The sequence below is a fragment of the Mus caroli genome, unplaced genomic scaffold, assembly GCF_978045245.1.
Source record: "Mus caroli unplaced genomic scaffold, Mus_caroli_1 scaffold_14, whole genome shotgun sequence".
In the NCBI taxonomy this organism is placed as follows: Eukaryota; Metazoa; Chordata; class Mammalia; order Rodentia; family Muridae; genus Mus; species Mus caroli.
The window spans coordinates 88,344,304-88,371,835 of record NW_028227269.1 but is presented as its reverse complement, the minus strand read 5'-3'; the positions used below and the strand labels follow the sequence as shown (position 1 = coordinate 88,371,835).

General features: G+C 37.9%; 1 protein-coding gene across 22 annotated transcripts in view; it reads right to left on the bottom strand.

The window, feature by feature from the left end:
• Nrxn3 (neurexin 3) overlaps positions 1-27,532 on the bottom strand; it is a 1,606,331-nt gene that overhangs the window by 232,648 nt on the left and 1,346,151 nt on the right. The window lies entirely within an intron of this gene.

Sequence of the window (27,532 nt, the reverse complement as noted above, 5' to 3'; positions counted from 1 at the left end):
TATTATTTAACATTTGCTTATTTGTTTTCCTAAGAGTTAATTTAAACAATGCTGTCATTTAATACAAACATAAATACTTCATGAAATATCTTTATCTTAGCATTTCATAACTTGGAGAGATTTTTTTTCTTTGGGAAGTGAGCAATTGTAATAGGAGTTTGTTATTTATTAAGTTGATACTCAAAACAGTCAATACTCTTAGAGAAAAAAGAGTTCTCTCAAAATGAGACCAAGAGTAATTTCTATGATGAAATACTGAGAAGCCCACTCTTCTGCTGTAATTATACAGGGGCAAAAACAGCTAAATTCCATTCATGTGATCAATCTATCTGTATGAAACTGTCAAAGACTGCAAACAAATAAATAAGTAAGTTCTAATATTCTAAGCAGGGTAGTAATTTGAAAAATACAATTAAATATATCAAAATGACTCCAGGGGAAGAATTTGAATGTTGTACCACAAAGGAACAATGAAGACACAAGATGATAAATAGGTCAGCTACCCTGACCTGATTATTACACATTATATGCAAATGTTAAAATAACACAATCCATACCACAAGTATGTAAAATTATGTGTCACTCAAAACATGTTGGTAATCTCATATGAAAAGAAGCTAAATTATTTGGGCATTGGTCCAATAAATCTTATTGCATTGACATAAAATAGCATTAAGATAGGGGTATAATATCATATCAGCAAACTATGTATGGACTAGTACTTTCATCTTAACTCTCTGAAAAGTTAACATTTGTGACTATTGCTCAAGCAAATTCCAATGTGTTTGTCCAGGACACGGTGGGTGAATGCCATCTCTTTACTGACATTTGTTAGTGCCACATCTCCAGGTCACCAGTTAGAAAGAGAGCTCCCATTGGTTGATCCACGTGAGAAGAGCTGTGTCTTGATGCTGAGGTTGAGTAGACCTTTGCCATTCAGGTGAGTGGTCCAGTAGTAGAGGCTCTGTGTTGTGCTTTTTTTTAATACCTCATTTTTAAGAACTTGGATATCAAGGGACATTATTTTATTAAAACAGTTGCAAAGAATGAGAAAATGAACAGCTAAATTTTTTATTGGTCTTTACCTTTAATGGAAGGTGATAGCATTGCCTAGGATCCTGGAGGCTGGCTGTTAGCATATTTTATTAACAGAAAAAATGTTATATTGAATAAGGGACTTAGTTTTTGCTCTGAGGGTATGAGGAGGTTAAAAAAGTTCACTAATTAATAAAAGAATATTGAAAAATTGAGGCAAACATCAAAGATTGCACAACCAGAGGAGATTAAATCTATTACATTTCAGTAGTTCAAACTGTCCCAAGGCCTTAAAGTTAATGAAATTCATTTAATATTCATCACGTAAGACGTAGCAATTCATAGTGTCTAATTTCATTAGAAAGTTTGACTTGTTCAAGTTGGTAAGGCCGAAACGTACATATCTTATTGAAACATCTGTACACTGACCCTAAACAGTAGTATGCTAAAATATTGAAGCTAGATAATGAAAAGAGACTGTATACACTTCCTACTGAAAAGCAGAGTGTTGGAAATGAGAACCGTGGCTGCCGAGGAAGAGGAGCAACAATGAATGGGATCAAACTTGCAGAGAGTATTGTGAAACTCTGTCTTACCTAAGCCCCATGTTTGTCAAGGCCCAGTAAATTGTATACCCTAAAGCTGGCCACTACACTGTTTGAAAATCACAGCCTAATAAATACAAGCAAAAATCTATCCAAATACCCAAGGTAACTTTACTGGAAGAAAGTGGATCCATCATGAAGATGGATGTCAACATAAGCAGGTAACTTCTATGGAATGGATGGCTGGTGAAGGGTTGCAAATATATCATTACTAAGTCCTTAAAACCATGAGTTAGAATTTTACTATCCAGAAACTAACATCTGTAAAGAAACAACTAACTATCAATCTTATTAAATATATACATCATGAGATGTACATACTGAGATGAGAGAAAGATAGTAGCTATTGTTTGGTTACATATAGTATATAGTCTGGTTTTGATGTTCAAATTTAAACCTGGAGAGGTTGGGCTGGTGAGATGGCTCAGTGGGTAAGAGCACCCGACTGCTCTTCTGAAGGTCCAGAGTTCAAATCTCAGCAACCACATGGTGGCTCAAAAACCATCCGTAATGAAATCTGACTCCCTCTTCTGGTGTGTCTGAAGACAGCTACAGTGTACTTACATATAATAAATAAATAAATAAATAAATAAATAAATAAATAAATAAATAAATAAAAACAAAAAAAACCTGGAGAGGCTGTTTGTTTTGTGAAAATATTTTATGAACTTTTACAAAATTAATCTTTAATTGGTGATTTTGACAATCATGAATATCTGAAGATATAAATTGATATAGGTAGATTATGTTGGAATAAAAATATTTTATGCTTAATTCTAAAAAAATTAAATTCTAAAATGAAGTTGCTTGTTGTCAAAGATAGACTAAAGAACTGTGGCTCTAATCAGGGTGGATCAATGATAACCATGACTCATAGCAGCCTTATTTATAGTAGCTAGAAGCTGAAAAGAATCCAGGTGTCCTTCAACAGAGGAATGGATAAAAAAATATACATTTACACAATGGAGTACTACTCAGCTATCAAAAACAATGACTTCATGAAATTCTTAGGCAAATGGATGGAACTAGAAAATATCATCCTGAGTGTTGTAACTCAGTGACAAAAGAACACACACACACACACACACACACGATATGCATTCACTGATAAGTGGATATTAGCCTAAAAGCTCGGAATACCCAAGATAGAGTTCACAGAAAATATGAAGCTCAAGAAGAAGGAAGACCAAAGTGTGGATGATCCAGTCCTTCTTAGAAGGGGGAAAAATATAATCATGAGAGGTAGAGGGTGGAAGGGACTTGGGAGGAAGAGAGGAGGGGAGGAGGAAAAGGGGGGGGGGAGGAATCAAATATAGGAGGAGAGGACATAGATGATATACAGGGTAAGGAATTTGAACAGAGGTGTGTAGCAAAGTGGGGTGGGGAATTTGGGGTAGCCACCAGGAAGTCTCTGATGCCTGGAAAGCAAGAGGCTCCCAGGACCCAACAGGGATAAGATTAGCTGAAATGCCCAACAAAAGGAGAGGGAGATCCTGTAGAGACCATATCTAGAGGTTAGGCAAGGCCCTCGGTTAGGTGGTGGGGCCACCCATTCATTTCCAATTTTTTTTTTTTTTTTTTTTGGTTTTTCGAGACAGGGTTTCTCTGTATAGCCCTGGCTGTCCTGGAACTCACTTTGTAGACCAGGCTGGCCTCGAACTCAGAAATCCGCCTGCCTCTGCCTCCCGAGTGCTGGGATTAAAGGCGTGCACCACCACGCCCGGCTTTATTTCCAATTTTTTAACCCAGAATTGCTCCTGTCTAAAGAAATACAGGGACAAAGTATGAAACAGAGACTGAAGAAAAGGCCATTCAAAGACTGTCCTACCTGGTGATCTATTCCATACACAGATATCAAACCCAGACACTATTGCGGATGCCAGGAAGTGCTTGCTGACAGGAGTCTGATATAGCTGTTTCCTGAGATGCTCTGCAAAAGCCTGACAGACACAAAGGTGGATGCTCGCAGCCAACCATTGGACTGAGCACAGGGACCCTAATAGAGGAGTTAGAGAAAGGACTGAAGAACTGAAGGAGATTGCAATCCCCTAAGAACAACAATATTAACCAACCAGACCCCCAGAGCTCCTAGGGACTAAACCACCAACCAAAGAGTAAACATGGAGGGACCATGGCTCCACCTGCATATGTAGCAGAGGATGGCATCAGTGGAAGGAGAGGCCCTTGGCCTATGAAGGCTCCATGCCCCAGTGGAAGGGAATGCCAGGGCAGTGAGTTAGGATTAGGTAGGTGGATGAAGGAGCAGCCTCATAGAAGCAGGGCGAGGGGGACGGAATAGGAGGTTTCTGGAGGGGGAATCAGGAAAGGGGATAACATTTGAAATGTAAATAAATAAAATATCCACTAAAACATTAAAAATTAAAAAAATAAAGTGAGAGTCATTTTATTTAAGTCATGGAAAATTAAACATAAGGGGGATATAATTCTTTTAAATTTGCAATTTTCTTTTATAAACAGTATGCTTCACATACATAAACAAATAGTATATATTTTATAAATATTTTTAATTTAAATATTGCCACAAACCATGGGCACAATGAACAAATTTATAAGCAGTCCCTGTCTAATTAGAAGTTCAGGGACTGAATGCTATTATTAAACATAGGAGCTTAACGGCTTTTGTCATTCACTAACTACCACCATGACTATTCATTCCATTAATATTTACAAAAAATTGTTAATGATGTAGCAGAAGTATTTTTTTTAATCTAGGGCTCTGAGAAACTTTAGGAATTCAGGGTAGGGAGGAAGGTTGAGTAGGTTGAAGGATAGAATAATTAAAATTCAGGGGAAAATTGTAAAATGCAAGAGACTTTTCCTAGCTCAGGTGATACTGCACAGCACAGAGTTGAAGATCTACTGGCTGCAGTCCTGTGGGACATGCATTTACCTATTTAAAACATAGAGTGAAAGTGCAGGATCTGGCAGAATGAGCTCCTGTGTGTCTCATGATGGATGGTTGTCAAGGTGAGGGAGGACAAAATAACCTAAGGGCAAGGCTCCGTGACAGCAAGATGCTTAGAGTTAGAGTAAAAGACAGACACGGATGCCATGCCATGCCTTAGATAAGTAGCTGCTTTGGAAATGTGTGAAGTCCTCTTAAAGGCTATTGTTATCCATAACATTTAATCTCAATCTGTGGTATCTACCCTGCCTTTGATCATTCAGTTCCCAGAGAAGACATACAACATTTAATATTTATAATAAGCCTTAATCAGTACTAGAGCTGGGCAGATATCTTCCCTCTGCTATTAAAATCTATATTCTATTGGTAATCTCAAGTTATTGCTTACTATATTTCATCTGGGCTGCTCTTAACTCCAATTGGCCAGCTCTCAGGGCCATGATTTTAGACTCTTAACCCATGGCATCTACTCCTCTCTACACTCTCTTCTCTCCCGCCAACCCATGTGGTTCCTTTGACCCCAAGACTGGAAACACTAAGCCCTGCCTATCTCAATTTTGCCCAGCTATAGATTGTAGGAATCTTTATTCACCAATCAGAAATAAGCAGGGGGCAAGGAAACATAGAGTCAGTTGGGTCTATGTGTGGACTCTCTGTCTTTGGGGCTCCTGAATTTAGCGTTATAATACATAGCAACAGATCAAATCTCAACAGGCTGTCCTAGAAAGGAATGGTTAAATCTTCATGAGTGCTTAGATCTGAGTTGGGAAGTTAGTTCAGTTAGTAAAATGGTTTTCTTCCAAGTTCACAGACCCAAATATAATTCCCAGAACTTAAAACCAGTTCTATGAGATCTGACACACTCTTCTGACCTCAGCAGGCACCAGGCATATATATGACTTACATACATGGAGGTAAAACATTCATACACAGAAAATAAAATAAAATAATATAAAAAAAATACCCATTGGGAAAGGAAGAAAAAGTGTCTCAAGAGTCAGTGTCTCAATAGACAAAGTGGACAGCATCCTAAGATATGACTACTGAGGTTGACCTCTGAACTTCATTATAGATACTGATTACAAGGTAGATAGAGCCAAGGTATTTGGGTGGGATGTTGGATTTCTTATTATAAATGTCTATCACTCTCTTTCTATAGAAATACTATGAAAACTGTACTAACGGAATGCATGTGGCATTATGCTTTGTATACTACACAGCAGAAAAGTAAGCTTATTATATTTTGGTAGATATGAGCAGCTGTTTGTTTGACATCAAGCCACATGTCTATGATACATATTCCATTACATGCCACAAATCTGTTTTCCACTCCATAGCCATTGAATAGCATTTACTTAGCCTTTATTGCATCCGTATGCAATAATGCTATTGTTATTTTACAGTAAAGTTTAAGTCAGCTCAATTTTAGCATCAGTCTCATTAAGAGTGAGCAATTTGGTGCTTAATGACTTGTTAACCATGAGTAAATATATTAAAATAATAGAGTGATAAATTCAAATTGAATCACATTGAGCTTGTTTTTTTTTGTTCAATAATGTCTTCTGTAGCAAGTGAAAGTACTACTTAAAAAGCAATTTTTGATAAAATATATTCTAAATCACTATGCTCACTTCTCACTTACGATCTATCTCTTCTATCTGACTCTTTTTGTAGCTATGCTGTTCCCCATTAGCTCTTATATATTTGCTATCTTAAACATCTCAACTTATATTTCTAAAGGAGACAAAATCTTGCTGGGTGACAATCAGGAGCTCCACTTCAGTCTCACAACAAAATAGACACATATTTCAAGGTCTATACAAACAGACTACACTGAAATAGTCATATAAAAAACAAAACCCAAAATTGAACTGTTAAAATATGAAAGGCATGAGTGAAAAAGTGAAGAACTTAAAAAGAAACCCAGTATTTTGTCACATGAATTTTTGGGTTGGCGAGGGAGGGCCAGAATCTTCCCCTAACTCCATTCCTTAGCCCTCTTACATGATGGTCATTTTTGATGCCTCTTAATCAGCAGCTTAGCTCTCTGTGGTCTTCTACATCAGGCTGTCAACTTTAGTGACACAAATAAGTTTTATTACTTTAAATCCCACAGAGCCTGGGGAACAATTGAAGAGCAAGTCAAAATTTAATCTGCCATACAACGCATCAACCAAAACTGTCAATTTGATTCAAGTAGCAAATACTACAGAGAAGAAACCTACAGGATGCGACTAGCTGGAGTTTGTATCCACATGAGGTTAAGGTGAAAGTGACATGAAATACTATCCTCTGACTCCAAAAGGAAATAAAATTGAGATGGGACTCACAATGCAGCATCAAATAAGTAAATCTAAAATTTCCACATGGCGTTTACACAATTGTACCATAAATACAGTAATGAGTAAGAGCACAATTCATATATATGATACTAGTAAGTGAAAGACATTTCTATATCTGAATGAAAAAAACAATTATGGAAATTTCCTAGACTCGACACTGTGCAGGTGATTTTCTTTTTTAGACGAATCTAATTTAATGTAATTTAATCTAATTTAAGAAGAATGAGGTAATTCTCACCTGGAAACTTTACTACCCAGAGTGCAAGTACCATTACATGGCAAACAAATGATATACATGAGACATAGGAAAGCCCCCTTTTCAATTCAGTTTTCTGGCTACCCATTTCTTGCTGGTGTTTAAAATGTATAGCATGCATCTGTTGTAAGGAAGCATTACATATTACTTGTGCCATGTCCTTACTTCATGAGCTTGATAGCCACAGAGCATTTCTCTTCCAGCTCTTCCATGACACCCCAAGATATCTCCCTCTAGTACAGAAGATCTCAACCTGTGGGTCATGACCCCTTTGGAGATCAAACGACCCTTTCATATATCAGATATCTTACATATCAGACATTTACAATATAATTATACATATTGTAGCAAAAATATAGATATGAAGTAGGAACAAAAAATGTTATGGTTGGAGGTCACCACAATGTGAGGAACTGTATTAATGGGTCAGTAGCATTAGGAAGGTTGAGGTCCTGCTCTAGCACCTCCTCCTCCTTCTATCTTTCTGACACTTCTGGAAATACATGTTCATGGTTGAATATATGTTTCAAACTATATAAAAAAGATGTGTCCTACGAGAAGTTGCCTTTAGCTTTAACACGTTGCTACCCTGATATTAAAACCATGCCAATGAGGAGAGGTGTTGACAGCACTTGAAGGAGTTGTCCAGCAAAGATGCCTTATGGCGGTAGTCCAAGGACTTGCTAGGCAGAAGCATGTGGTGAACCTGACAAAGATCTGGTGGTAAAAATGGAAATGAATGTTCTCCAAGGAGAAATCAAGGGGAGGGATTCTAATAGTGGTAAATTATCTTATGGAATAATTCATCCTGGTTTAGTGTTTAAAAAGAGTAGTTACTTATATTTTCATAACACCTTTTTTTTTTCAGAAACAAACAAACAAACAAACAAACAAACAAAGACATTCTGCATGGAACTTAGTGAGTTTTGCTGCCAGTGAAGGGCGTCTCTTTTCTGTAGTCAGAGTGGGGAAGCTTTAACTATGGTAGAGTCAGTGAAATGACTGAGTTGGCCAAGGTACTTGCTGCCAAGGCTGAAGACCTAAATTCAATCCTTGGTTCTACAAGGTAGATGGAAAGAACTCCCATGACCTATCCTCTGAACTTCATATATGTATGTGTATATACACAGTGTAATTTTTAAAAATTAATTAATTAATTTTAAAAAGCCTGCACAACTCTTCCATATAGAAGTAATTATATTTCAAGAGACAGAAATGCTAATTTCCCTGATTTAATCACTGCATATTAGATATGTACACCAGAATATAACATGTCATTAATTTTATATCAATTCAACACACAAAATTTAAATTTTACAAGACCATTACACATGTATGAAAAAAATCTTGTCTTTCATTATTTACATTGTTTTGCTGCTTTCTAGTTATGTGACATTTGTTCAAACAAATAATGTAAGATATTCCATATCCTAGCGCACATTGTACATCAATTTAGAATCCTAATTATGATTGAGTACAACTACCAATACCATGAATCTAGCACACCCATCACACATCTCCCAGGGACTAGGAAAGGGGGAAATTAAAAGTCATTTTTTTCTGTTGTTATGAATAGATCAACAAGCCGGCAGTTGAATACATTTGAAGGAGTACTATATACTGTGTTGGTCTGCCTGTACCATGAAACAAAATATATTACAAAATGCTAAGACACGCAGAAATCATCGGTGAGTGCATGCTAATTAAGAAGTCAGTAGTGGATCTTTATTAACTAACATTGTGTCTTTAAAGATATAATACTAAAAAGAAAGCCATGCTTCTTGCCATAGTTAGGTTTTGATAACAATTTTATAAAATGAAAGGGAACATTATGTTCCATTCAGTCCTTTTCTACCTGTTCAGAACTACTTAGTCTTTTACCAAAATTCTCATTCTCATTTTTTAAAGCTATGCTACTGTCTTTGGGGAAAAAAAAAGCCATACTCTTGGACATGACATCCCCAGAGGCCTGGCAGATCAGGCAAGGTCTGGGATTTGTTCTGATTTTCCATTGCTCTGCTGTTCTTTCTTTTGATCAAATACATCCTAATGCTGCAAGGACAAATCACTTTACTACAATTAACATCCTTGGGCCAATTCTAACATAAAAGAGGTCATTTGTCATGCGATTCTGATACATGAACTAGACGCATCTATTAAGACTTGTACTTCCTATTCTCTCAAAGGGCTAGGTCTGCCTGCTAGACATGAAAGATACTTGCCATTAAAGCAGAAAGGGCTAAGTTACTTCACTTATTATAATCTCAAACATAAGCCAATTAACTCAACCAAATGACTTTCACTACTGCTCAAAACCTTTTGAAAACCTGAAGAAAGTATTATTTACTTATGGTTTTGAGGAAAATACTACTTTATAGTCCTGGATAGCCTAGAAATAGCTAGATCAGGCTGGCATTGAAGTTGTGCCACTTCACCTAACCCTGGCTCTCCAGTGCTGGGATTATAGGTGTAATAGGTATACTAAATCAACAATCTAGCCGTAGAAAGCTAATTTATATATTCACTCATCCACTCCATGAAGGGCTTTGCTTCTCTCTTGCTCCTGTTCACCCACCCTTCAGCTAACTCTTTCACAGTTCCTGTTTGCTCACAGGAGGAACTCACTGCTCATGTTGTTGCATATAACCACAATAAAGCAGGCCTTGTTTCCTTCTGCAGCTTTAGGCTCTTTCACTATTGTTCCATGCCAGGCAGGCATCTTTAGATGCTGAGCAGACTGCATAGGCATGGAAGTTGTATGGATATCATGGTAAAGTTGTAGGATATGCAATCTCCTTCTAATATACATGTTATCTAGGATTGCAGTGTTGTATCTCATGTCCTACAAGGTTTCCAATTGTTCTGATACTCTTTTGTCTACATTCTTTCTCTCTTCATCCCTCTGTATATTATATCCCAACACACTTGTCAGCTACAAACAATTGTGTAGTAAATTTCTGGTCCTTTAGCTAAGACATAAAAATACATATGCCTGTGGACCCATAGAAATAAGCCTTCAGTAAATATATTATTTATTTGTTTGATTGATGCATATCTAGTTGTGTAATGCATGTGGATACACACAACATGAAGTTCATTGGGAGCTTCTGCAAGAATCATCTCCCTCCTTCTACCACATCGTACCTTGAGATGGAACTCAGGTCACTAGGGGTTGTAGCAAATGCCTTTATTCATGGATTCATCTCCCTGTGCCTATTCATTGTTTTATTAGATGCAGAAACAATTGCTCAGAGATTCTTAAAAGAGTGTAGAATTGCCATAACACGATTTTTCCCCTCAGATCATGGTTTTATTTATCACACATTATATTGCCTGAGACCACTAAAGGATAATTGGAAGTTATACGTGGAGAATTGTCTTCAGTTAAGTTCTTCATATACTCTACTGTTTGTCACTCTAGCCATTAGGAGTAGTATTTAGAAAAAAAAAAAAAAAGGAGTAGTAGTATTAGTAAATGACGATGATGATATAATAATAATGATGATTATAATAGTAATAATAAAGATGGGTGTGGTGTCACACACTTGCAATCAGCCCTCTGAGGCAGAGGCAGGATGATCAGGAGTTTATGGTTCTCCTTGGTTTCCTGGAGAGTTTGAGAGAAGCTTAGGTGACATAGCTTTTGTCTCAAAACAATACACAAGTAAATTAATAATTAAAAGTTCCAGGAAAACTAAGCCCATTCATGTTTCTTTTCCCAGGCAATCAACTGAGAGTCGTTGGTGAGCTCCTGAAGTTGGAGCATGTAGTGTTTAAGGTGTATAGAACTCCACAGATGCAATCAGCTTAATCCCCTTATCGAAAAGTCATTACAACTGCAAAAGATGCCAAATACCAGCAGACTATAATGATTTTAGAATTGTCTCCAATAGCTGAGCAATTATTTCTAGAGTGGCTTCAGTGAGTTCACAGAAAACAAAAGGGGGGAGGAGAGGATGTGGTGGACAGACAGTATCATTCACTCCAGACACCATGCTGTTCACATAGACACCATCTTCTTCCTCTATCAGCCAAGCGTATATTTCTTGAGTTAATAATAAAAATGTGAGAAAAAGAATACATTAGAAAATATATTTAGAAAATGGATGGGCATGCTTAGACAGATAGGAAAAAAATTAAAACCAAAAAAAAAAAAAACCCTCAAGTTCATTAAAGAAGTCTACTTTGTTTTCTTCTTCTTTTTTTATTAGACATTTTGTTCATTTACATTTCAAATGCTATCCCAAAAGTCCTCTATACCCTCCCCTGTTTTGTTTTGCTTTGCTTTGCTTTGCTTTGTTTTGTTTTTAGGTAGCAAAGCACACCCTTCCACTAACAATATTAAAGCACTACAAGCTCCTTAGCAGGGCTGGATCTAAGCTTTGTACTCATGTCTTAGTTTCTAGCCCTTCGGTCTACCCCAATCTTCTTGGGAGTCAGGTACTACTTTTTTTTATTTCACTGCTTTTGGTTTTTTGTTTGTTTGTTTGTTTGTTTCTGAGTTAAGAGTCTCAGGCTGTACTCAGACTGGCCTAGAACTCACTATGTAGCACAGACAAGCTTGGTAATAATTGGCAATAATCGTCTTGTCTCAGCCTCTTGAGTTCTGGGATATCGCAAAATAGGAAAGCAACAGGCACCTGCCCCACCCTTTCTTTTATTTCTCAGTTTTCATTGGAAGTCACTTGAGGATTTAGAGAGGAATTAGTATCTTTCTAGATGTTGCAATGAGATAAATGTCACTTTGTGAATGACAATATGTTTTCATGTTTGCTTGATTTTTATATAGTACCTTAAATTAAGAGGAAGCCACAAAACACAAATGTTGTATTCTTGCTTTTGAGTATAATTCTCTTGTGGGATATGTACCCAGTCCATCTTATCGGAGTTTTAACTCCTGGTTAGGTGACCTGGAGGACGCTGTCATGAAATCAGCAGAGGTGTGATGCTCCTCAATACACGCAGCACTGTCACAATCCACTTTCCTATCTACTCAGTAACACTCCAGGTGACAAGTATTGCCATTCAATTAGAGAGATCAAAACTAGCATATTTGTAGACGTAGAAACTTTGGAAGAAGCTATGGGCTATGGGGAGAACCCAGGTTGTCATCAGATGTCATGTATTTTTAAATCTGGATCTAGTAAGTATCAGTGTATCAACTGGAGGACCAGGGTGGGGAGATTCCCAGGGCCTCCACCCACTCAGAGGAAATGGGGAAGGGGAATATGGGAAGTAGTAAACAGGGTGGAAAGTGAATAAGTAAAACTTTAAATTTATAAACTATAAATAAAATTTATATATATATATATATATATATATATATATATATATATATATATATAAAGAGAATGTATCAACTGGAGACAAACTAGTTAACCCCACTTGTATTTCTATTCTTTTATGTATCAAACATTAATATTATGTCTCCTGTACAGTACCTTAAAAATTAAATGAGAGTTTTAAGATAAATATTCATGTGTCAGAACATGGCTCAAGAATGGAGTCATGTGTGGAGATTTCTGAGTGCTTGTAAGAAAACTCCAAGAAACTAAAGCATGAGTCTTATGACCACAGATTTTTGAAAAACATATAATGATTCTTGGAATACACTCTCCCAGGTATATAGCAGCCATGAGTGAGTTTACTACAGACTATTCATTACAATGGGCTATCGTTATTTTTTATGTACCTCTATGGGAAACATGTTTTTGCTGCATGTGGCTTGGCCACCACATGTGGCTTGCTTTTGTGGTTGTGCATTTTCCTCATGAGAACTCATTTTGCTCTTCTTTACCTTCAATGTACAAATTGTCTGATGCTCTGAATAAAGTTGGCTATTGCATGAGACTCTAGCCTGCCTTATGTTTTAGCTCCATTCTCTTGGGTTGCAATGTCTCTAGAGTATTAAACACATGCATATTAGTTAAACACCTGTGGCATAGAGATTCAAAAAGTTAAAAAATGTTCAATGAGGAGTAAAGTGCATTTATAAAACAAATAGCTGCTTAATGCTCAATGAAAAGTTATTAAAGGGTTAGGAATTCAGAGTAAAGGAAGCAATACTTTGCAAGCTGGAAGAAATATGACTACATTGTGCTTTGAGAATGCAATTAGGTAATAGGATAACACACACACACACACACACACACACACACACACACACATACACACACACCAGATCTGAGCATAAACAACGAGGCAGCACATGAGTCTAGGAAATATCTATAAAGTCTTTCCCATATCCGTGGAGCAACGAGAACTAGAGAAGAGTGTTGTCATTAATCTAGAGATCAAAACAGACATATTGTAGACTCAAAAATATTTGGAGCCATGAGCTATGAAGATGATGTAGGTTCTCATCCTAAGGCAAGCATTTATTTTTTTTTTAAACTGGATCTAAAAACTATCAATATACCAAAGTAGTTAACCTTCATTGGTTTGTATTACTTTACATATAGAAACACGATATTACATCTCCTGTAAAGTAATGAGGGACCAAATTATTTGAGAAAAATGTTCCCACATGCTCCAGAAATACAGTGCGTGTGAGTAGGAGATGATCACTGGCTGGAAGTAGACAGAATTTACAGTTCTGAGTCTAATAAAAGCTAATGACTTAGGAAATTCTAAATAGCTAATCAAGACATGCAGTGGGTTTTTGAAGAGAGATCAAAGCTACAGATCAGGGGATGAATTCAGTGGCTTGCTGAGGCTAGGCTGCTGGTAAAGGGAGGCATGATGGGGTAGAGCAGACATTGGAAGACAGTATAACTCTCCAGGTTTAGAGCAGCGTGTCTTTCTTTACTTGGTAGATGAGTGATTTGCACAGACTAGTCCAAACCCATTTCTGATAATAGCCATGTCCCCACAATTGAGATCGCACTTGTACTTGCAGTCAACAGGTAACCCCACCTCTAGAAGAGAGGCCCTATCTAAAGGGAGAGAAGCCTCCAGACCCATTCTACTCTGATCCTCCTACAGCAGGATGAAAAGAACATATTACACCTGGATGAAAAGAACCAAGTTCTTGCAGACTTGAAAATAAGGCTCATTTACTATTGGTAAGTAAAAAGGTTATAAGAAGGATTAAGCCCATTGTCCTTGCATTGTCGTTAACTCTCAAGTCCACGTCATTTCTCGGTGCTTTTGTCCATCTATACAATGATTGAGAACAATTCCTTGTCTTGTTTCTACTTTGATCAGCTTCAGAAGACTGTTTCTAATGTCAAAATAGACTAACAAAAGCAAAACATACCCTGAGTAGCTGAAATTCAAGCACAGACATTCGGCAACATTCCTATATAAAGATAAAGTGGACCATACCACTGCTTTCCCATTTCTAATAATCCTCCATTTAATCAGGGTTGTAAATAGCACCAATGAATCCTGCAGGACTTCATTAGCAATTCCAGTCCCTTCTCAGAATATTTCCCACCTTGGGCAAAGGAAAATATCATGGTGAATTCCATGGCTCACAAAATCTCTGAGTTATGGGGAAAGGCATAATCTCTTTGGCTATGGAGACGATATGATTGAATATAAAGTGACAGACTTTAATTCTGTTCATCTTTGATGAGTACTACCAATATCAGCTACAAAATAACACACACACACACACATACACACACACACACATGTACATGCTTTTTTACAGACACTCATACTCTCATATACTCACACATAAGCACACACACAATCTTGAATGATCAAGGCTTTAAATATTTACAGCAATCATCATTGCTGATTTTAATATTCTATGTGTAAGATCCAAATTGACACATTTTATCACTTATTATTTAATAGCCAGTACATTTTACATGGAATAGGATTTTACAAAATCTCAGTTACATAATTAGCACCCCCATTCCTCTGAGGTAATTAATGTTTCACACTGCTTAGCATTTCATTAATATGTAGAGTACAGGTTTCTAACACTGTAGAATGATATATGTCTTTGTTTAAGCAATACACTTGAAATATGCAGAGAGACTGGCAATAATAAAGACAAAACAAAGAAAACAGGATTCTCTAGCTTAGGTCTTAAGTATTCCCAAAAGGTTCATGTGACAGAAATATGTTGCCCAGAATGGGGAATATTTAGGAAATGGGGTCTATTATGGGGTCTTAAGATCATTGGGTATTATTGTGACTCAAAGACCAGATAGAAACAAGAAAGTAAGATTTATTTCTTGAGCTGGGCATTGGTGGTGCTCGCCTTTAATCCCAGCATTCGGGAGGCAGAGGCAGGCAGATTTCTGAGTTCAAGGCCAGCCTGCTCTACGGAGTGAGTTCCAGGACGTCCATAGCTACACAGAGAAAGCCCTGTCTCCAAAAACAACAACAACAACAAAAAGATGTATTTCTTGGCTTCTAGTTCCATCCCATCTAGACAGAGAAGGCAAAAGGAATGGTTCAGTTTACAGCAGTGGGTGTGGCAAAGGCTATTCAGAGCACACTGGATGAAGAAGCAGAAGAGACAGGACGAGAAACTGGGATAACTTTTCAAGGTTGAATTTAGGAATGACCTACTTCTGTCTGCCAAGCCCAGCTCCTAAAGAATCTACAGCCTCCCAGAAAACAGCACAGCTGAAAAGCAGGCATCCCAACAGGAGACTGTTGTGGATGTCTTAGATCCAAACCACAACAGGGTTTAAATCTACTTAGAAACTCACAGTGAAAATCCAGCACCTTTATCTCCCACTCATTTTAGACTATGAATTGAGTGGATTTTCCTGTATCTAACATTCCTGCCATGAGGAGCTCAAGACCCGTGGAACTAAAGGACCATGTGATGGTTTGAATAAGAATGCCACATTATAGACTCATATATCTGAAGGTTTGGTTCCCATCTGGTAGAACTCTTTAGAAAGGATTTGGAGGTATGCCATTGTTGGAGAAGGCATATCACTGGGGGTGGGCTTTGAGGCATTAAAACCCACGTGTGTGTGTGTGTGTGTGTGTGTGTGTGTGTGTCCCCTTCCCTCCCCCTCCCTCTCTCTGTTTCCTGCCTGGGGATCAGCATTTGTGCTCTCAGATACTGTTCCTGATACTGCTCATGTCAGCCTAACTGCCTGGCACAATGCTTCCTGCTGTGGTGATAATGGACTGGCCCGCTGAAAATGTAAGCCATATACAATTAAATACATGTTATATAAGTTATATTGATCATGGTGCCCCTTCCCAGCAATAAAGCAGTAACTAAAGCATATAATGAGCTATAACTTCAAAAACTGTGATTCCCAAGTCAAAACTTTCTCTTCCTACATTGATTATTTCAGGCATTTCTTATAGTGACAAAATGCTAACACACATGAGAGAGACAGTGTTTCATCCTTTAGGACCACTGAGAGTGTTCCACTGTTTTCCATTCTATTTACTTAGTGAAACTGAACAAAAGAATTTTACAGTGCTTTCATTTAGTAAGCTTAAATTTTAGGTCATTTATAAAATGATTCTCCTGCAGGTGATATCATTAAAATTAAAATGTATTCTACTTTGTGAGTTTTTTAAAACTACATTAAAAATAGGAATATAGTCAGTTACTGAATTATTAAATTATGATTACTGAAAGTTACTTTGCCCTAGGTAGGAAAGAAGTGGGGGAAGGTGTCTGCAATGGCTAACAGAGTGGTGTACTCTACATATGTGACAGCACACAGACACTAGACTTAAGTTGACTTGTAGACATTGTAGTCCCTTCAAATCCACTTACTGAGACTAGGAAATCCAAAACAGCATTTCCTTCTTGCCTGCTTTGCCTCAAGATGGGAAGGAAACTCAGGTCTAATTCTCTCATTTAGAATGGGTAGACCTGGGAAGATATTTGAGTAAAGGACCTAAAGGTATAATATATGTTATAGGGATGATTTTACCATTTCCCAAGGAGAGCTCGGGCCATTGCACTTGGTTTGCAGAAGATAAGTCATCTAGGACCTCTAATGCTTAGTGGAAGTGATGTCAACTATTGTTGGATGGAGCCTTGTATGCCAGTCATATTGGAAGCTTATTCTTGCTAAGAATATGACCTAAGGTGTAGCATTTGGTTGACATTAGCTCTAAGTAGAAACTGAAGATTGAGACTAGCCACAAGGCTATTCACCTAAGATTATATGGTGGTATCCCTAAACCTCTTGAAATCAAGGCTTGATTCAACTTTCCATTAGGTAGCAATATGTTGTACCTACCATCTTATACTGTTGATTGGAGGAGTTCAGGCTACCAAATATCTCTCAGAATTAACAACTAGGGGATTTCCATCTGGAACCCTCCTAGATTCAAGACACTGTGCCTCTTTCCTTGGATGATTTTAATTGTATCTTGTCCTTATAAAAAGCCACAACCAGTCATACAGCACCTTTCATTTCAATACTTTTGCAGTTTTTATTAGTTTGAGGATGAATTGAGAACACTCCTGGACTTCCAATTGGTAGTCCTGTAGCCAGCAAATTCTTAAACTGTCTATATCTGGATCAGTAGTCACTCATCCTTTACACATAATTGCTAGGGTAACAGAGTCCAGATTATGAACTCACTTGGCTTCCCAGGGAACAGTCACCTTTGGGCAGAGTAATCATTCTTGTCCTAGCCATTAAGATACTGTGAGTTATCTCTATTAGAGGCCTAGACCACAACAAAACAAAACAAAATGAAACAAAACAAAACAAATAAAGCAAGCAAACAAACAAACAAACAAAAAGACCCAAAACCTTGATCTCTATCTTGCACTGATTATGACCTCAAAGTATTCCTTTGAGCTCCTGAGATATCTCTAAGAAAGTAAGAAAACTTCCTCCTCAAACATGAGAACCTGAGCTTGACATCCACAGGACTCACATAAACAGGAGATGCCTGTAACCCCAATGCTGGGGAGACAGGAGGATCAGTAGAGCTAGCATGCTACCAGCCTAGCTTTAGGTATAGTGACAGATAGTATCTCAAGGGAATAAGGTGGAAAAATTGAGATGGACATGTAGTGTTCTCCCCTTGTGTCTGTGAGGACATGAGCGTGTATACTTACACACGTGAATGCATGTACCACACACACACACACACACTATATATATATATATATATATATATATATATATATATATGTATATATAGTCTTAAATCTGAAAACACAGAGAAAAACAACACAAGATCTCAATACTTGCAGACATCAACAAATTATAATAAAATACATAAATATACCTACAAATATACAAAGTAAAATTTCACTAGTTCTCTTTATCTATAGGTCTACTTTTCAGGAACCCCCTCTCCTGCCCCTGCAAAGGCATAGCTGAAACCTCAGGCACTAACAAGCCCTGTATCAGCTACATTTTTTTTCCCTACATGCCCCGAAGCATTACCATAGAGCACTATATTTAATCTTTTCTTGTTCCACTTCCATACCTCCTTGACACCATCACTACTCTTGGGCTTTAGGATCATGATTGAATACATATGAACCAGATGCTTAAATTGTGATATTACACTAGTTGATCTGACAGACTAAGGTGAATACTCCAGGGCACCATATATACTACAGAAGGCAAAGGAACCATTTACATTCAGATGGAATGGACAGAGCAGGTGGCATGAGATGTCACACAACTCATAGCGTGGACAGTTCAAACCAATGCATTGCTTACTTCTGAAAGATTAAATTTACTATTTCTAGACCATAGTTGACTGTAAGTAACTGAAACCATAGAAAGAAATGTGTAGATAAGGGTATGTAACTGTATAAACAAAGTGTGATGGAGTCCATTGAGTTACAAGTATGTGTTTCTAAGGGTCTGAGATAGCAACTTAATAGAAGGGATGTCCTCTGTGGTTCTGAATAAGAGCAAGGGAAGAAAGGGGTAAACCAAATACTTCATATTTAGCAATACAAAAAAAATGAAGAAAAAGCAATAGAATTCATTTTAAAAATTAAATACATTTTATTAGTTATACTAGTGAAGACCAGTAGACATGAGTATGCAAGATTTTACTATGACAGAGGACACAGCAAAAGTCAATGGCTTATTGTCTTAGTGAAAATTTATATAACATTGATGGCAGACCATCCGTATGGTTAGATATAAGGAATGCCTGTGGCTACTGAACATTTGAAAGTGTTTAAAATGCTATGTTTGTAAACATGTTCGTGGCCACATAAGAGACAATATGGAATATGTCCACACCCTGGGAGCCTGAGGAAACAGTAGAGAAAAGCTATAGTGGAGCATAACAGTAGGACAGAAGGATTCTACAGTGAGTCAGAATCATATCCTGAGAGACCAGCTAAACAAAGCACACACAGGTAGGACATCACAGTGGGGCCAGAAGGCTGCCATCTGTCCAGTGTCAAAATGAGAACAGACCTCTCTATTTTTTCCTGAGTTGGAAAAGTATGTGTGTGTGTGTGTGTGTGTGTGTGTGTGTGTGTGTGTGTATGTGTGTGTGTGTGTGTGTGTGAGAGAGAGAGAGAGAGAGAGCCTTGCATTCACATGAGTTTCCCAGTAAGTATGCTTGCATGCAAACATGTAAAATCCATAGGAGGACATCTGGTACCTTCCCTTATTGCTTTTTACCTTATTCCCTTGAGAAAAAAAAAAAACTCTATCATTAGACAAGAAACTTGCTGTTTTGGCTAAGACAGATGACTAGCAACCATCTCCCCCCACCCCACCCCCAGAATCTGTTCATCTCTGCACTCCAAAGCTGGGGTTACGGGCATTTGTAGCCACCCAATGCTTAGGTGGGTACTGGGAATTTGAAATCATCTACTGAGCCATCTTCCTAATCCCAAGATTTTCTTCTTTGAGAAACTTGTAATTTGACATTTTTGACCTAAATAATGAGTGTCCTCCACCAGTCCCATGGAGAGGAAGCCGCTGTGCATCCTGCCTGTTAATTCCTATACAGTTCTGACATCTGTCTTTTCGTGTGTGCATAAGAAAGTAAATAAATGAAGAAGATAAACTATCCAGAAGGGCTTTGACCTTATTCCATTTTCCATAAATAAATATATATCTACACACTTCCAGCAGACACTGGTGGAAGAGAACCTGTGTTGAATAATGTCCTAGAAGCCTTTGGGAAAATGCATTTTTAATTTGTTTCTGCTTCTCTCCTTGCCTAGATGAAATAAGTGGATAATGCCAGAGAGACAGGCAGCATCCCAACGGCCTCAAAGAAGCAATTACATATTCTTTTGCTCTCCCCCATGAAATCAGCAAATATAAGAAGAATACTATGTTGGCAGCACCTGCTGTTGTTGGTTTCTGATCTTTTCTATCTTTTTTCCTCCCTAGAATGAAAGCCAAGGAAGTTTCTAAAAAAATAAATAAATAAAAATCACATAACTTGGCCAAACTGATCAATTTTATAGCAGACTCTTGCAACAGACAGACTATCCAGTTTGAATCGCATCTTCCCAGTTGGATTATAAATGCATGATTGACTGAAAGTACTTAGAAGTGCATATGAAAAGTGGGAACATGTTTCCCACTTCCTGCAGGAAATAAGAGCTATAAGCCTTAGATATAAACACAGAAACACTTAGACAATCATTTTGCTGGGGAGAGTACAGCTGGGAATTGAGGACTAAAAGCCATTCTTGTCTTGGAATAGGAGAGTAGTTTGAGGGAGCCATTCTGATATGGACAGAAAAGGAGACCAGAACTCAGCAAAGTTGGTACACACAGGAAGCAAGCACTTCGTTCCTTTCCTTGCAATATATAAATAGAGCCTTTCTTCAGTTATTTTTAGATTTTTTTTTAACAAACAAAATCCAGGTCATTAAAATCCAGAAACGTCACCTTTTTTCCTCTGAGTGACCTGCTTTGTCCTGATCCTGTCTCGGCATCTTCTTTCATTTCAATCTCCTTTGCTCCCTTCTCCCTCCAGGGCAACCCTATTTCAGGACAACTGACATTGGCCCCAGTTGTCACTCATTTTATACTCTTCAATCTTCTATTGAGTTGCTAGATTCCAAGCCCCAAAAGGGTAGGCAGCATGCCTGCAAAGTCTGCTGTTTCCATAGCAAAAGCAACACCAAGCACAATTAGGTACTTAATTGCTTGTGATGACTATGATTGATGATGCTTACTGCTTTTACTAATTCCAGAGAAGAATTGACCTCCCTACCAGATAGATGGCAGACAGCAATTCCTTCACAAACACTGCTTTGATAAAAGTATTCATGAAAATAATAAGGTCATCAGATGGTCAGTCATCACAGTCATATCCACATAGGCACATGGCATGATAAACAGAAATCTATGGCAGAACCACTATCTTATGGTAACAATAGCACATAGACTGCTGGGCTGGGGAGAAAACCCATTGAGTAAATGTGTAATTCATTCACTGCTTTGGGGAGCACATTACTTAACAGTATGAGTGTCCATAAACTCAAATGCTGATCAGGATGGCAATCCTGTGGTGCTTTGAGAATATGTTAGAAAATTCATTAACATTCATTGCCATTCCTCTTTACTGGGAGCCTCAAATAAGGAGGAAGCCTCCTCCTCCTCCTCCTCCTCTTCCTCCTTCTCCCCCTTTTCCTTCACTTCTAATTATTTTGTCATATGAAGAGGCATGTCTAAGGATATCCCACACTTCTATGAGGATCTTGGATAAAGGAACTAGGCTTCCAGCCAGTTACTAGGCAGTCAATATTCCATTGATGGAAACAGAAAACCAATACAAATAACAAAATCTAATAGCAATGACTAGAAAATATAGCTAGCAATGCTATTTCTCATTTCATTGTAACTAATAGTATATGTGGTAAATATTACTATTATATACCATTTACACATGCAAACACAGCAGTTTTCAGAAGTTAAATATTTTCGAATGCTCTGATAAGTAGGAGTAGCATGAAGCTAAAATCTGTATTATTGATATAGATTTTTATAATTAACAGACTGGCAGCCAAAAGAAAATCTAATTTGGATGGAAAGTATAAGACATTCTTCAGGCAAATGACACAGTTTTGGTGAAATGGTGGTTCCATTGCTGCCTGCGCTGGTCAGACCCTTCAGGGTAAACATACAATACTGTGATGCATTACTGTTGTTGTCTGATATTGTTATTAATAATAAATCGTTATCAGTGAGGAGTCGGGGAGAGACTGGACTTTATTTGAAAGCACTTAATATTCTATACCACCCTCACAGGCCTGGATTTCAAGCTATGAGGGAATTGATAAAAGATTACAAAATTGGATAAGCAACTACATCCTGGATCAGGAAGCACTCCAAGAAAACTTCATTATCATCTATAGGCCTTATGAATGTCCAAGTTACCCCAGCAGCAGCCAATTTGAATAGCATTGCCTTAAAGTGTCCTTACAAATATATAAAATAAAACACATACACACTTGTGCATGCACAAACGGTTGACATTCCTTCCGAGAGCCCTAGAGGTAAGCCTTGGATAGGATCACAGTCTAAAACCGGGACCACGTGAAACCAGGTGTACTTTTCTCCTCTGTCCCATGAAGAGAGCTTGCAAGTTTGAATTCATTTCTCACATTCTCAACAGGAAGAGTTGAGATTTCTATGTAAAGTTTTATAATTGCTAGCTTTTGATGGATTGATAACTGATAAAACTGGTCCATACATGACAGTTGTCTGAAGTTTAAACATCGCTCATTGTGTAGCCTGCTGTAGTTAGAAACTGGGATACTCTCCAAAGGTATATGTGTCAAAGGCATGATCCTCACTCATGAGCAGGAAGTAAGTAAGACATCCTCTTAGAAGTGAGGCCTGCTGGAAGAATGTTAAGTCAGCAGGGGATGTTGAGATCCTGGCCACTTGTATTTCTATGTACGTACTACTCATAGTGAAGAGCAACTTCCTCCAATACCTTTTCCTTCCAGGATATGATTTCACAATGGGGACAATTGACCTTGGAATGAAACCTCCATAGCTGTGAGTCACAATAAACCTTTCCTAATTTACTTTGGTTTTCTTGGACATTTTTGTCACAGCAACTCACTTTCATAGATCCCTTAAAGGATTTGAATTTGTGATTCCCAAACAGTACTAAAAACTTGATAGACCTTATCTATTCCAGCTCCAGGGTTAGCAGATCCAGGTATTAAATAATGCTAAATGACAGGATCTATTCCTTTTGTGTTTTTTTTATATATATCTTCTTCTCCTATGATTTTGAGTTAAAAACACAAGGATTATGAAACTGTCAAAGTGATGGAATAAAACTAAACAATAGAGAACAACGGCACTTGAGGGGATTAGTGAAAGCCAGGGAGTCTTCTTAGTAACAAGAAGATGCATCAAACTAGAGAAACACTGTGAGAAAATAATTCTTAAATATAGCTTGTTCATATGATCCTGACAGAATTCAGAAGACATCATACTTTATATGGATAAAGTAAACTAGACTTCGGATTATTAACACCAACTAATAGTGCCAACTGCTTTCTTCAGTGTGCAGCCCACTAGAGAAATGATCCTATGAGATGATAAATCAAAAGAAGGAAAAATGCCAAAGTCCCAAGGAAACGTTGCAAAAGCTGGCTAGTTAAGGACCAGGAGGTTCCTAGGCAGCCAACATTTAGATGCTGTATTCCTTTTTACCATCAGACCCAGACACCATATCCTGTTATAGCTATAGGTTAGCTGGTTTAGGTCATTCAGCCTATCTAATTATACTTTCTTCCATCCTTTAAGCCAGAATAGGATATTTCAAATATCCCTATCCCCAAGTAGAGTTATATTTGGAGTATCAATGCATTTTTTAAAATGTGGAATAAGCAAACATAGGACCTCGTACATTTACTTAGGTTATAAAATAGCCTGTTTGATTACTAAAACTTTCTCCAAGCCAATACACCACTTCTCCTTACATTCATTAAGTCATGCTACTCTTTGTGTAAACCATCTAATATAGATGGCAGTCATCCACTAGAGGGTGAATGTCCACACTGCTGTGGAGAAATAAATTAGAATGGTACCAAGGGTTCCTAATAAGTTTAAATGAAGATAATCATTGGGTAAATTCATGTACTCAAAAAGGCTGAAGCCTTGGTTCTATATGGAGATGGAACCTCTAGAAATGTAATGGCAGTTAAATGAGGACATGGGGCAGAGATTTCATGGGATGGAATTGGTTTCCTTATGAGAAACAACAGTTTGTTTGTTCTCAATATTCATGAATGCACACAGGAAAAGCCCATATGACAAAAAAGCAAACTAATTTCAAGCTAGGCAGGAACCCTTATCAGAAACCAAATCATCTATCTGTTTTACAGCCTTCAGAACTATAAATGTGTTTCTGTTGTCAAGCCAACAGGATATGGTATTTCTGCTATGAAAACACAAGAAGATTGATGTAAGGACTGAAGGTTTAGGTATGGGGTTCTACTCTATTCTATATAGGTTATTTTGCCTGAGGAGAAAGAGGGCTTGATAGGAATTGAGCAGTGCTGGCATATGGGGATGGAAGGGAGAAAAACAAGATGCTTTTTCCTCAGGTAGAACTGTGCTCCAGCCTAGAGATAGGAAGCAGTTCAGAGCAGGCAAGTTTTATTTTCCTCACTGACATTTGAAGTAGCCTCTTCCCATCAGGGATCATATCAGCTCAGCATCAATTCCACATGCTAGTGCACTGACAGGCAACAGACACATCAGTAGAAGTAAAAGCCCACCAGAGAACTTATCAAGATCCAAGTATAGATGAAAACTCGGAGGACTTCTGGAAGTCACTTGGGAGATGTAGGAAGCACGGGATGAAGTAGAAAAGCTTGGATTCAGGGCCAAGAAGTTAAAAAGCTTTGATGAGGAGTTATAATGTTAGAAAACAATAAGAATTAATGCTAGATACCTAAAAGCCAGCCGGGCCTGGGAGAAATGAGAAGACGGTTAGCTGATAATGTGAAAAGAAGGGATATTTTGTACATTAAAATATGTTCTAACAATTCTCTTCCTCCCCCTGTTTCTGTATGTGTATAACACACACACACACACACACACACACACACACACACACACACACACACACACACACCTCATTTAAGATCCCAGCAATCCCTTCTTTCTTTATCCTCTTATATTTATAAACAAAAGGTACTGTGGGAGAGGGGTCTTTGTGCAATTCTCAGTTTGAGTCAGTACCTTCTCTCTCAAGGACTTCAATTGTAATATTTTAAATTTTTATTGTTTGACATTTTATGCATCTATATAATGAATTTTAGTCATTTCACCCCTACAACTTCTCTCATCTGCCTCCCTTTCCTACTGTAATCCTTCTTCTTAACTGATTCCCATCTTATTTTCATGTTTTCTCGTTGTGTGTGTCCTAGTGAGTTTAATTATTGTTTGTTGCTCAAGTATATGGGAGGTTATTTACTACAGCAAGATCAATTTCTCAGTGACTTCACCAGTGGAGAAAATGATATCTCACCCCATTTCCAACATAGCCCCTCAGAAGAGGCTAGTCTTATTGGCCTCTCCTTTCTTCTTTTATCGCGAAAAGTTAATAGGGTCAATTTAGTGCAGATCTTGTGCAGATAACCACAGCTACAGTGAGCTCATGCCATGTCCACAAGATATCTCACTGTAGGAAATTTTCCCATCCTCTGACTCTTCAGAAATTCCCCTTCCTTCCATGATGCTTCCTGGGCTGTGGGAAAGTAATACACAACTCCATACCATTGAGAACTAATCCCTTTACTGTCTGTATGGGAGTATGTGCAGTGCACACAGATGCCAGACATCAACTGAGACATCTCTCTAGTCTCTCTCTCTCTCTCTCTCTCTCTCTCTCTCTCTCTCTCTCTTTCCTTGCTTTCTTGCTCTTTCTTTCTTTCCCTTCTTTGTTTTCTTTATCTTCTTCCTCTCTTTCTTCTTTCTCCTTCCTTCCTTCCTTCCTTCCTTCCTTCCTTCCTTCCTTCCTTCCTTCCTTCCTTCCTTCCTCCCTCCCTCCCTCCCTCCCTCCCTCCCTCCCTCCCTCCCTCTCTCTCTCTTTCTTTCTTTCTTTCCTTCTTTCTTTCTCATTCTGATATCAAAGTTTTCCCTGACATCTCAAAATCATAATATTCTGAAACCAACTTTCTCCCACTTACCTGGCCAAATGGTGACTCTGGGAACAATTACTGGTCAAAGTTATTTTGTTACCATTATTTCTTAGATCCACCTCAAATTTTGCTTATGACTAATTTATATCCTTACTCACTATGGAAGCAATTGTTATTTCTGAAGAACTGAGATATGAAGACCAGCAGAAGACTATAACACCACTGATAACTGAGTTACTTCACTCACAGCCTGAGTCACAGAGTGGGCATTTGAGTCAGCCACTATAATCCTCCTTCCATCACAGGAAATAACATGTGGATCATCAATAAAAGCCACAGGATGAGTCTTCTAGTTATGGCTAAAATAGCATCCCCCAATGGAAGTTGATATTTGAGTCTTTCAGACTGGTTCATCCTAGGGGGCTGATGGAGCACGGAAGTTGATGATTTTTCCATATAGTAAAAAATGGGCTTCAAATTCTGTATGTGTGAAATATTCACAATGTATAGTTTTTATGGCAGATGGCCTTATTTCTCAAAAGTCCTAATCTACTTAGCTCATAGAGAAAGCTTAGCTCATTCTGGCTACTGAGAAAGATGTTTTGATTCATCTGATATTGCTAAGGAACAAATGAAGTTCATTAAGGAACTTCTAGGGATGGCAAAGCTAGACTGTAAGTAAAATATGCATGGCCCCCACTGAAACTCAAAGTAACACTTTCCAAATCAGTGGCTAAGACATAAACATGTTTAAGGATATTTCTGCTTTCTTTCTTGAGTTTGCAATACCAGAGTATTACTTTGCCCTGCATTTGTGATTCATGGAGTCTTTTAGGTCATCCTTTTAATACTGTGTTTTCAGCTGTAATTAATTGTGCTTTAACAAAACAACAGCAACAAACAATCAAAGAGTAGGCTAACCTTCCAACTAGAACTTTTCCTATAGAGAGAGGGCTTCAAAACACAGAGGATCATTATCAATACATCTAATTGTCAGCAAACATCCATCTCTTCCAAACATTCATATTTTACCTCTATCCTTGAGGATAGTGAAGATCTTGCTGGGTCTAGGACTTCACTCCTAGTTGTCATAACCTTATAATGTGTAGTCTATGAGCCAATGTTGTTTATATTATCAAAAACAGAACCAGAAATCCTGTATATATAAGACTGATAATGCCTATTCTAGTTTATGAAATTGTAAACAGTAGGAGATTGTATAGCGTTTGTGTGAGGGGTGTTTGTTTGTCTGCTGCTTTGTTTTGTCTATAGAAATCATTAGGCTTTCTCTCTCCTCCCACCAAGCAAGATGCCCAAAGGAAAGAAGGCCAAGGGGAAGAAGGTGGC